The sequence below is a fragment of the Tribolium madens genome, unplaced genomic scaffold (assembly GCF_015345945.1).
Source record: "Tribolium madens isolate multiple individuals breed KSU strain unplaced genomic scaffold, Tmad_KSU_1.1 Scaffold_3;HRSCAF=73;Tcas5.2_LG2, whole genome shotgun sequence".
Lineage (NCBI taxonomy): Eukaryota > Metazoa > Arthropoda > Insecta > Coleoptera > Tenebrionidae > Tribolium > Tribolium madens.
In genome coordinates, this window is record NW_025401006.1 from 12,954,808 (window position 1) to 12,967,198 (window position 12,391).

Here is a 12,391-nt window from a genome sequence, read left to right on the forward strand (position 1 = left end):
AGTCAAAATTTGATGAAAATTAAATTTGAGATGATTAATTTTTGTCTGTTTCGATAGATTTAAAGCCTTTTATTTTTATTAGTAAACTAAGAACATTTAAAAAAATTTGACAAAACTAAACAAACAATTTCAAAATTAACAAATTGACCAAAAGACGTTGTTTTCGTCTACTTGAAGAAATTTAACGGTTTTTGCAAACATCAACATCACGATACGGTGAGATTAAAAAACTTAAAAAACATTTTTTCAGATTTCAGTAAGTAAAATTGGGTTTTTAACATCTGCTGCTAATTTATGAGAGCGTAAATGTAGCATAGTCAAATTTACACTCTCGGTTCACAATTTATCAGCCTGAAAAACGAAAAAAAATTGCTGAATCACCTGTCTCAAGCCTGAAATAGAACAAAAATAAATACTCCAAGTGACGGAGTACTAGACATCAAAATGGAATTAGAATATTGTCACCAATGATAATATTTTTTTTTTCAATTTTCAGTATTAAAACTGTAAAAAATTCGATAGATTTAAAGCCTTATTTTGACAAGACTAAACAAAAAATTTCAAAATTAGATCTGAAATACGTTTCATTCATCAGCCTGAAAATCAAAAAAAAATTGCTGAATCACCTGTCTCAAGCCTGAAATAGAACAAAAATAAATATTTGTACTTGCGCAAGTGAGAAAATAATTTCGTAGTACTAGACACCAAAATGGAATTAGAATGTTGTCACCAATGATGACAAAATTTTTATTTCGATTTTCAGTATTAGTTTAGTTTTAAAGCCTTTTATTTTTATTAGTAAACTAACAACATTTAAAAATAGGTCTGAAATACGTTATTTTCTTTAAATTTAAAAAGGGTTTTCATCAAGAAACTCTCCGATTTGGTAAATTTTGTTTAGATGTTGCAACAAAACGTTATTGTCACCAATTTTCAGGATTAAAATTGTAAAAAATTCGAGGAATTAATTTTCGACGACAAATACTCAGATCGATATTGGGTCATAATTAAGGGCCATTACTCAAAGCCGCAGTAATTTGATCGTGCGTTCTGACAAACCACAGAGTAATTGTGCAGGAAATTTTTTTATGATGTATTTTTGGCACAGATTTTCAGGTCGTGGGTTTATGAGATCAATGACGTTTAAACACAGGTAAATAAATGTAACGATCGCGAGTAAATTGTCAACTGAAAAACTCGCTGAAAATTTTACACAAGTCCTGGATATGATATGAGGTGGGTTTCATCACGTTAAAATGTTTTCTTACCCCCTGGCACGTAAAACAAATGAGAGAAACACGCAAGACGCTGCACTTTAGTAAATTACAACTTCATGTAAAATTTCTATGTCCTGTTAAAATTAGAAAACGACTTGTAAATTGTTGATGAGGGAAAGGATGACAAAGAGACGGAATCTAGAGTTAAGAAATTTCATAAAACATTGCTTGGGGGAGATAAATAAAATAACTTTACGAATATTAATTAAGTTTGACTTTGAGATTTCAAAGAGGTAAACAACTAAAACTTGACCTGTTCTATTGTATTCTGCCTTCAGTATTATTTCAGGCGATTTCTCAATATTTTTTATAAATGACTCGAATAAATATGTTTTTGAAATTTGAAATAACCACAAATAATAAAAAATATGCTCACAAATCTCAAAGCTTTGTCCATTTTTCAGGAACTAAAAGCTGACTCAACATGCTGAAACGATGAAACTATCCTAGAAAAAACATGCACTCAACTGCTTGCTTTTCTTTCAGTTGAGAGGAACGTGACTGGTTTTCATTTTCCTTCAGTTTGTATCGCATAACGACTGTAATTTTAACAGAACTGAAGAGTTTTACGTGGAAATTAAAATTATTATTACGCACTGAAACTGGAGGTAATAAAAGGTTTAATTTAAAATAGTATACTATTCAACGCGTTATTATTCATAAAATTAAGTTTAAAAAACGAGTGGAATACTATGTTTTAACTACGACCATAAAGCATTTTATTTTTGGTATTGAAAAGTTGACGTTTGGAATTTGAGCTTTTAATTTAATTATTATTCAAGTTGTTAGAATTTTAATTAGAAAAAAATTGTTGACTTGACCCAAACTTATCTGCGAAAAGCAGCACCTTTGCTGCGCCACCACGCCCCTCACCAGTGTCTTTGCTCTAATCCAATATACAGCGTGTGTCAGAACTTGCACTCCAAAGAAAAAATTCAAGTAAGATAAGATACCAGAAACAGGGAAAAAATGTTTAAAAAATTCCATTTTTGTATACTGATCTTGTATATGTTTTTTTATAATTATTTAGTAAAAGTACAAAAGTTTTGCCAATAAAAGCCACAAATAACATTAAACAAAAATACAATTTAGCAAAAAAACTATAAAAATTATTTCTCCAACAAAAATAAATAGTCAAAGTGCAAAATTTAAACTCTTATAACTTCGAAATTTTTAATGGTAGAATTTTTTAAAATTTTTTTGCTTGTTCTTTGTATACTACTTTACATGAATTTTTTTTCTGGCGCACCCTGTATGTACAAAATACAAAATTTTTCAAAAAATTATTTTTTGCGTTTCTACAACTTGTATAGAAAAGTAAATAAAGAATAAAAATCAAACCAATTTTTTTGCATTTTCTTTTTTTTCTATTTTTTTTAAACATTTCTTGACACTTTAAAGTTTTTCCTTTCTTATTTTTGGTTTAGTTTTCTCTACTAACAATCTTTGTTCTTCTTTAATTACTCAAATCTTCTCTTTTTTTGTCTTATTTCTTTTTCTGAATTAAGTCAGGTTTTTGCTACTTTCTTCATTAAGTAATTACTGAAAATAGGTATTTGAAATTTATAATTTTTTACATAAAAAACACTTACTTTTTTAATAGAATTTTTCGAATTAACGCATTTTGTATTACGTATTATAAAGAAATCACTTTTTATTCCGAATTAAGTCAGTTTTTTTGCTACTTTTTTCATTAATTTTTTATGGAATTACTGAAAATAGGTATTTGAGATTTATAATTATTTTACATGAAAAACACAGATTACTTTCTCAATAGAATTTTTCGAATTAACGCATTTTGTATTGCGTATTATAAAAAAATCAAATTCTTTTTCCGAATTAAATCAGTTTTTTGCTCCTGTTTTCATTAATTTTTTATGAAATTGCTGAAAATAGGTATTTGAGAGTTATGATTTTTTACACGAAAAACACAGATTACTTTCTCAATAATTTTTTTTTTCAAATTAACGCATTTTGTATTACGTATTATAAAAAATCACTTTAAATCAGTTTTGAAGTTTTGGGTTTTTACGATTTTAGTCAGAATTTTGGTTGATTTTCGCGTCCAATAACCCGGAAATATGGGTCGTAGTCTGTCGGAAAGCACTTTTCATTTCCACCTTGTGAAAAAATAAAGTCGCAGGCGATAACTTTTAAACTACTGAAATTTGTTCAAATTCGACCGACGAGAGTTATATTTTCAATCCGAGTCGTTCACTTTATGTGAAATTGACCCAATCTGAGAGAATTGTGACAAGGGTCATGTGATGTAATGAGATTTGATCCTACCGAAGCTTAACTTTGAAATAAAGCTCTTTATGGTGTTTCTAAAAATTGATTTGTTCTAATTCGTGTTTAGCAAGCTTTTATTATGATTGCCAATAAAGCTTCCAAGTATGTAAAATGGATTAGGCGTTTTATGCTAGTGATAAAGTTTTATTGCGGCGTTGATGCCTAAGAATTAGTTCCTGGCTTAAAAAACAACAATTAGGTAAATGGAGTTGAGAAAAATTACGCTTTAAACCGAGGAAATTTATTGGAGAAGCTAACAAAATGATTTTTATTTCAGGAGAAAATTATGAGAGGATGAATAGGAGTAGTTTTCCATGGAACTTCACTAAAGTGCATGCAACGAAATTTCCTCCGAGACCTACAAATTAAATTCGACCTAACTAAATAACGTAAGTCATTTTACATTCTCTTAAATTAGCCTTTGACGCAAAATGCGCAAGTTAATCCGGTTTATTCTTCACAAACCTGCATTAATTTAATATCACGTGATTTAATTGCAATTTGAGATTGAAATTTTGTTTGGTTTCAATTTTGTTTAGACGAAACAATAATAAAATCCGCGTTTGCCAATTTACTGTTCAAATATCTAATGCTTTTCGTTGACATCATGTGAAACATTTTTCCATTTAAATATTATCCCCCATTGTTTTTGCTATTCTTATTCAGAGAGAAAACATTGGGATTAATAATCTCCATAACGCGCCATTTCCACAAAATTGAAATTGAAGACTTTATGTCAAGGATTTATCTGATTTGAAACGGAAAAGGAAAAATACAAATGGCTCAAGCTCGCATATTTATCAACGTCAAAATCCACAAAAAGGTAACACAACACGACAAGAAAAAGCACAAAGCTTATCAAAGACTTTGCTAAATTCGTGTATGATTTTTTGCGATTATCCTTCGTCCAGCTAAAATCCTTTTAATGGACTGGAAGAATTCAAAAGCAGACACTTTTACCAAATTAATGACACTTTTTACATCACAATTTAAAAAGCACGAACACAACTAAAAATATTTAATTAATTCGATTTCAGCGCTACACTTAATTCAAAGCTCTGCAACTGAACTTTCAGTCTTTATCACATCAACTTCATTATGTTTAAGGAGTTCATAGACGAGAAATTCTGCATTTCTGGATGAAGAAATTAACTAAGAAGTGTCTAATTAGAGTCTGCTAATTATTTAAAGCTTCATCCAAGTTTCTAAGCTCAAAAAAAACCGGACATCACACAACAAAACCTTAATCTTTTCAGGTCAATTATTTAGAATTACTGAAATTTTCAAATTCTTTAAGGAATTATATTATAGAAATTAGAAAAATTTCGTTTTCAAGTCAACGGCTCTCTGAGTCAACACTTTCAGTTTTTATCAGGATAATTATCCAACGGGACTCCAGGCGATCAGGACGAGGAACAATTCGGCTCCGTGTGATGGCCATGTTCCGGAATCGCTGATATCCCTGGAGTTTCCGGGCGAAACGCAACCGGAATAACTATAATAATTAATAGAAATTGGTGCAGTTTTCAGCACTGATGAAAATTTCAATTAGAAAAACACTCATTTGATTCCCGGATTTTGTGCAGGTGCACGCATTACAATATTTATCCATGGCGCAAAAATATTTACCATCAAATTTAATTACTTTGACACAACTGAAATTTCCGTGTTTTCAGTTGCTACTGAAAAAATTTCAATATTTTTAATCCAGTGCTAATTAAAATGACGCACATTTCAGGATGTTTGTGGCACATGTGCAGTCCCTGCAATTATTTAAATTTACTGCTTTTCAATTTTTATCACACCGCAGATTTTTAATTTGTAAAATGTAAAACAGCTGAAATTATTTGAAATGTCGAAGGCGTGAAAAATTGCGCTTTGGTTGTATTTCAGCGCTTTAAAAGCTCTGAAAAGATATCGAATCGATTGGTACGAAAATAATTGCTTTGGGCAAGTTTGTGAAACATTGTGGCTAATTCAGGTGGTTTGTCGGCGTGATTGGCAGTAAAGCAAACTCTTCCCGACTCTGAAAGATGGTTTACACATTCCTATCGATCAGTATTTGGCTGAAAATAAAATTTTGCAACTGTGTTACACCTAGTGGGCATTAACGAAGTGTAATAACCTTCTCGAAATTTTATTACCCCTGAAATTTACAACAAGTCCATTAAAAATGATTTATGAACTCGAGTTGGGACTTTTTTCAAACAATGTCTCTGAAATGTTTAGTAAAATTCGACGACGCGTGTCCAATATTAACCCACACAAGTGAAATAAATCCAATATTCCGCCTCAACGGCTGCGATTAACTGTGGAAACGAAAATTTTACGCAAAATATTTGCCAGAACTCAAGCAGGAAAAATTCGCTTCAGTCGTTTTCAGACTAATTGATTGCTGAAAATGTTAAATGTTAAACCTGTGCACAAGCGTTGTGTCTCCTTATAATTGTTATTAATTGATAACGTTGAGCGGAATAATTTTACATAATCTCGTTGATGCAGTGTAATAAGCCTTATATTTACCTTTCTCGTTAATATTAAAACCAGTATCATTTTTCATGTGAAAAGCCGGTAATTTAGTATCATGCAGGTTTGAATCCAACCTTTGTTCCCTTATCATTGCCCAAAACCGTTCTATTTCGGGCTGAGTTGATAAACAAGCTGAAACTTTAAATTTAAGCTTGCTTACATTGAAATAAATATTATTCCAATTGGAATAAAAATAAGACAACTTTCCTCCAATTATTTACTCGAGCAATAAATTGTTTGGAAGTTACGGCTTAATTAAGAATTTCCGCTGTTAGCCAGAATATGTGATTTTGGTTTTTGGAGCTTAATTATTGTGGCGTTTAAGCTCATTTTCTTGCTTTTTTTCTTGGTAATCTCTACCTGTCCCAATTCAATTTGTCGGAGATTATCATCGTTTTGCGTGTTCGTATTAAATGAATCTCGTGTCGGGGTAATTTTCTCAATGTCGTCACTGTATTTAACGGGAAATAACTTTGGGACACATTAATAAGACAAAAAAACGTGGATTTTTCCGCAAATAAGATTCGAAACTTTAGTAAATCATTTTTAAAGGGTGCTGTCAGCCTTTAAGCCGCTGTTCTGTGTCCCTCATAAATATGTCGCTGTTGCGGTGCTTATTTGTCCAGTCACTATACAAGAGACGTTTTGATTTACGAGAAGCTTTTGCAAAGTTTTCTGAGTATGGAAAATTTTAATTTCCCTCGAGGACGCATTAAAGAAACAACACTTTACAAATTTTTGACTGATTTCACTTTTCTTGTCAATTACCCGAAAACTGTAGCGTTTAAATAAAAAACTTCGCGGGAATTGAGTTTCTAGAACAATTGCAAGTAATAAATATTGATTTTTGGGATTCTTCAAGTTCTTGAATTGACAAACAACAAGTTTTTTAAAATTTCAGGTATGTGTGAAGAATAAAATATACCAGTTTTTAACCTACTGTCTAGAAAACCTAATTTAAAAAGCTTGTAATCTTAATTTTTCAGGATTTGTAAAGAGCAAGAGAAAGTGGGGTTTTCAGTATGCGTTAATACTTTTAAACAATCAGAAATTTTCACTTTCCTGAATATTTTACATAAGCATAGTGCAAAATATTTCAATTACAGTAACTAGAAATTAAAATTTTGGCGTTTTTGACTTTAATACAGCAGGTAGTAATTTAAAAATTTTAAAAATCTAATTAATTTTTTTACGTTTTTCTCGAAAACGTTATTAACTACGAGTATGTTAACTATTTTCATATTTGAGTTCCAAAAATATTTTTTTTTATAAAACGTTCTTTTTTACAGAACGTTTCAGACTTTTTAATTGCCAAACACGATCACAAGTTTTTTTGAAAATTTTCAGTATTTTGTAAAGTATGAAATTTCAGACGATAACTTAAAAACTATAAGTCGTAGAATATTTTACATGCAGAATCGTAATTCTTACACAATTTTACATCTCGAAAACCTAATTAAAAGAACTTAAAAGTTAAATTTTGTAGAATTTGTAAAAAATAAATAAAGAATGTAGAGCAAAGCAGTGGTTTTCAGGATGTGTTGATAATTTCTAAACAATCTGAAATTTTCTGGTTTTCTCAACGCCAATCGACTTTACGGAATATTTTACATAAGTTCAGTATCAAATATTTCAAGTTGAAATTGAAATTTTGGCGTTTTTGACTTCAATACAGTAAAAAATTTAAATTTTTTTACGTTTTTTTCGAAAACGCTATTAACTTTGTTAACTATTTTCATATTTGGGTTCCAAAAACTGTTTTAATACTTTTTTTTCACAAAACGTTTCAGATCTTTTAATTGCCAAAAACCATCACAAGTTTTTTGAAAATTTTCAGAAGTTTGTAAGGTATGAAATTTCGGACGATAACTCCAAAACTATTAGTCGTAGAACATTTTTACATGCAGAAACGTAATTCTCACACAATTTTACTTCTAGAAAACCTAATTAAAAAAACTTAAAACTTAAATTTTGTAGAATTTGTAAAAAATAAATGAAGAATGTAGAGCAAATCAGTGGTTTCCAAACAATTAATTAATTGATTTTTAAAGCATCTGAAATTTTCAGGTTTTCTCAATGTCAATCGACTTCCCGAAATATTTTACATAAGAACAGTATAAAACGTCTTAATTCTAGTAATTAGAAATTATAAATTGGTGTTTTTGACTTCAATACAATAGTAGTTTAAAAATTAAATTTTTTTTTTATGTTTTTTGCTATTAACTCTGTTAACTATCTTCATATTTGAGTTCCAATTTCTCTATGAAACGGTCTTCTTATAGAACGGTTCTGGATTTTAATTGCCAAACGCAATTACAAGTTTTTGAAAATTTTCAGGATTTTGTAAGGTATGAAATTTTGAACCATAATTGAAAAACTATTACTCGTAGAACATTTTAACATGCATAGTCATAATTCTCACACAATTTTACATCTAAAAAACCTAATTAAAAAAAACTTGAAAGCAAAATTTTGTAGAATTTGTAAAAAAGGAATAACGAAAGTAGAGCAAAGCAGTGGTTTTCAGGATGTGTTGATAATTTCTAAACAACTTGAAATTTTCAGGTTTTTTCAACGTCAATCAATTTCCTAAAATATTTTACAAATGTTCAGTATAAAATATTATTTCACCACGCGATAATTTTAGTCGTTTTTGGTTTCAATCTAGTTGTAGTTTAAAAACTAAAAAAATATAAATGATATTTTTTTTTGAAAACGCTATTAACTCTGTTATACATTTTCGTGTCCAAGTTTCCCAAACAATTTTACACAAAATGTTACATTTTCAGGATGTTTCAGACTCTTGAATTGCCAAACACCAATCAGAAATTATGTAAAGATTTCAGAATTGCGCTTTGAAACTAATTATGAGCCGATAATTCGAAAACCACATCTCGCAGCATATTTTAACTTTTTTAATATAATTTTACACCAAAAAAATCAATTCGAAAAGCTGCAACATAAATTTTTCACAAGCAAAAAAGAAAATGGACCAAAGCAAAGGGTTTTTTACTTTTTACAGTACAGAACAAAATATTTCTAATTATAATTATAATTAATTTAATAATGTTTTTCAGACTCGGGTTTGTGTTTTCAGACAATATTATTTATATTTTTGTACATTTCTAGGACGTAAATCGCCAAATAATGATACCAAGTCTTACTGAAAAATTTCAGGATTTTGCCCGGGTAGAAATACCAAGTATTTTAGAGAGCTTTTTTCAAGTCATTTTTTTTTCGAGTCATTCTGCGCTAAGGAATCCCAAATTACTTAATAGAATGCAGGAGAATTAGTTTATTCCCTCGGGCATCCTCGTCGACAATCTACATCGACGTGCCCTTAATGAAGAGAGTGCAATCAGTGTAATATGTTTAGTGGTTTCAATATGACTCGTTTCTGGTTCAATGGCGCCGTCAATTGACGCATTTTATATTAAATAAGAGTTGGAACATACATTACCTAATAATCCTGCAATGCGCAATGCGATTTCCTAATGGAAAATCGCCGCTATTGTATTTTACAAAACCAATCTTTTATTCACACACAAAAAGCTCATGTTTTCACTGCCTATTTTCAAGCTGATGGATGAGTCGGATTTTTCACAAGACGAGCAAAAAACATGCCCAAAACCAATTGGTTTTATTCCTCATTAAAGTGCTTTGATAAACTTCGGACTCTGTTTGCAGTCCTAAAATGTTATAGCACTGGTAAACAAGTCTGGACTATGTCTTTGTGAGATAAAAGCTTGTTCATTAATTAGCCTTGCAAGATCTTCGGCCTGAAGAGGCAAATTCAGTGGTTTTTCCTGCACTGATTAACAATTTAACTAAAAACTGATAATCAATTCCGGTCAAATTTGTCAAATTTTGTCAAAATTTATAGCGAAGGGGGAGGCTCGCGGCTTTGCCGCTCACACTATCAGATTTTGTCAAAATTTATAGGGAACCTCGCGGCTTTGCCGCTCGCCCTTTTTAAATTTCATACTATTTAATTTGCAAATATTTCATATAATTATCAGAGGCTCTGAGTAAAACTCATACTATCAAATTTAACAAACAACAATCACAAGTTTTTTAAAATTTCAGGAATGTGTCAAAAATAAAATATACCAGTTTTTAACTTGCTGAATTAATACATCTAAAAAACCTAATTTAAAAAGTTTGTAATTTTAATTTTTCAGGATTTGTAAAGAGCAAGAAGAAGTGGGGCAAAACAAAGGTTTTCAGTGTGCATTAATAACTTTTAAACAATTGAAATTTTCAGGTTTTCTCAACGCTAATCGACTTCCTTGAATATTTTACATAAGCACAGTATAAAATATTTTAACACCAATAACTGAAAATTAAAATTTTGACGTTTTTGACGTCAATACAAAATTTAGAAAATCTAATTTTTTTTACGTTTTTCTCGAAAACGCTATTAACTCTGTTAACTATCTTCATATTAGAACAATAGAGTTCCAAAAACAATTTTTCTATAAAACGTTTTTTTAAGAACGTTTTAAGAATTTCAATTGTCAAACACTGTCACAAGTTTTTTGAAAATTTTCAGATTTTTTCAATGCCAATCGACTTTCCTGAATATTTTACATAAGCACAGTACAAAATATTTTAATTCCAGTGACTAGAATTTATAATTTTGGTGTTTTTGACTTCAATACAGTAGTAGTTTAAAAATTTAAAAATTCTAATTTTTTTTACGTTTGTCTCGAAAACGCTATTAACTCTGTTAATTATTTTTTATTTGAGTTCCAAAAACATTTTTTTTTATAAAACGTTCTTCTTCACAGAACGTTTCAGACCTTTTAATTGCCAAACACGGTCACAAGTTTTTGGAAAATTTTCAGAATTTTGTAATTCGGACGATAATTCAAAAACTATATTAGTCGTAGAACATTTTAACATACAGAATTGTAATTCTCACACAATTTTACATCTAGAAACTAAACTAAAACTAAAATAACATGCAACTTAAATTTTGAAGAATTTGTAAAAAAAAATAACGGAAGTTGAGCAAAGCAGTGGTTTTCAAAACGTGTTGATAATTTCTAAACAATCTGAAATTTTCAGATTTTCTCAACGCCAGTCAATTTCCTAAAATACTTTGCAAACTTTCAGTRGAAAATATTATTTCACAAAATTTATAGGGAGGGCTCGTGCCTTTGTTCAGTAAGACATCTAAATAAATTATTATTATTATGACAGTTTCAGCTGCTAACAAAGAGGTGTGTAATTTTTTTATGTCTTGTAAAAGAGTATGCGTTAATAACTTTTAAACAACTTGAAATTTTCAGGTTTTTTCAACGCTAATCAACTTTCTTGAATATTCCACACAAGCACAGTTCAAAATATTTTAAATCCAATACTTAGAAATTAAAATTTTGGCGTTTTTGACTTCAATACAGTAGTAGTTTAAAAATTTAGAAAATCTAATTTTTTTAGTGTTAACTATTTCAATTCTATTCAAATCATTTGAAACTTGAATTTTGTAGAATTTGTAAAAAAGTAGAGCAAAGCAGTGGTTTTCAAAATGTGTTCATAATTTCTCAACAATCTGAAATTTTCAGGTTTTCTCAACACTTGTCAATTTCCTAAAATGCTTTGCAAACTTTCAGTATAAAATATTATTTCACGATTAAGTAATATTTGAAGTAGTTTTCAGAGAATTCACATAAATTCATAAATTATTATTATTATTACAGTTTCAGCTGCTAACAAAGAGGTGTGCAATTTTTTATGCCTTTTAAGAGTAAAAATCCCAATTTTGGGTCGGTCTCCCTTGATTAAATAATTTCTTTTGATCTCGTTTTGCGTCGCTTATAAAGAATTTCATCACTCAAATTAGGGATAAAACGTCGAAAATTAAATCTTCTGTGGTTTCCACCCAGAATTATACTTAATATAAAGGTTCGTAATTTGAAAAATTGAGGCGCTTTTATTGCTATTTTTTTGTTGACTAGAATAAATTGCTTTAGACGCAGGGTTTGAAATAATATCGAAATTATGCTAACAACACCGTTCCATTTGCAACACTGTGGCATAGTAATGTTTCTATTATCCTGATTTTGCCTAAAAATCCGTTTCTAACAAGGATAGTCACCACAAATTCTTGTTTTATTGACACAAGTTGCGTTAATTGCCTTTGAAATATGTTATATCATAGTGTTTGGTACAATTACTGGTATTTACCATGTCTTCAATCAAATTAATGCACACGAACACATGCAAGCCCATTATATTGTTTGTAAATTGCCCATGAAGCGACAGGTAATTAGAGAGAAGATGTGTTGTGG

General features: G+C 29.7%; 1 protein-coding gene across 3 annotated transcripts in view; it reads left to right on the top strand.

Moving 5' to 3' along the window:
- LOC123007063 (putative tyramine receptor 2) overlaps nt 1–12,391 on the top strand; it is a 71,910-nt gene that overhangs the window by 2,365 nt on the left and 57,154 nt on the right. For 2 of the 3 annotated variants that reach the window (XM_044402090.1, XM_044402092.1), the window contains exon 2: nt 3,847–3,958. The exons of the other annotated variant lie outside the window; for it this stretch is intronic. The gene's annotated coding sequence lies outside the window, so the exon portion shown is untranslated. The remainder of the gene's footprint in view (nt 1–3,846; nt 3,959–12,391) is intronic. 3 annotated transcript variants of the gene reach the window in all.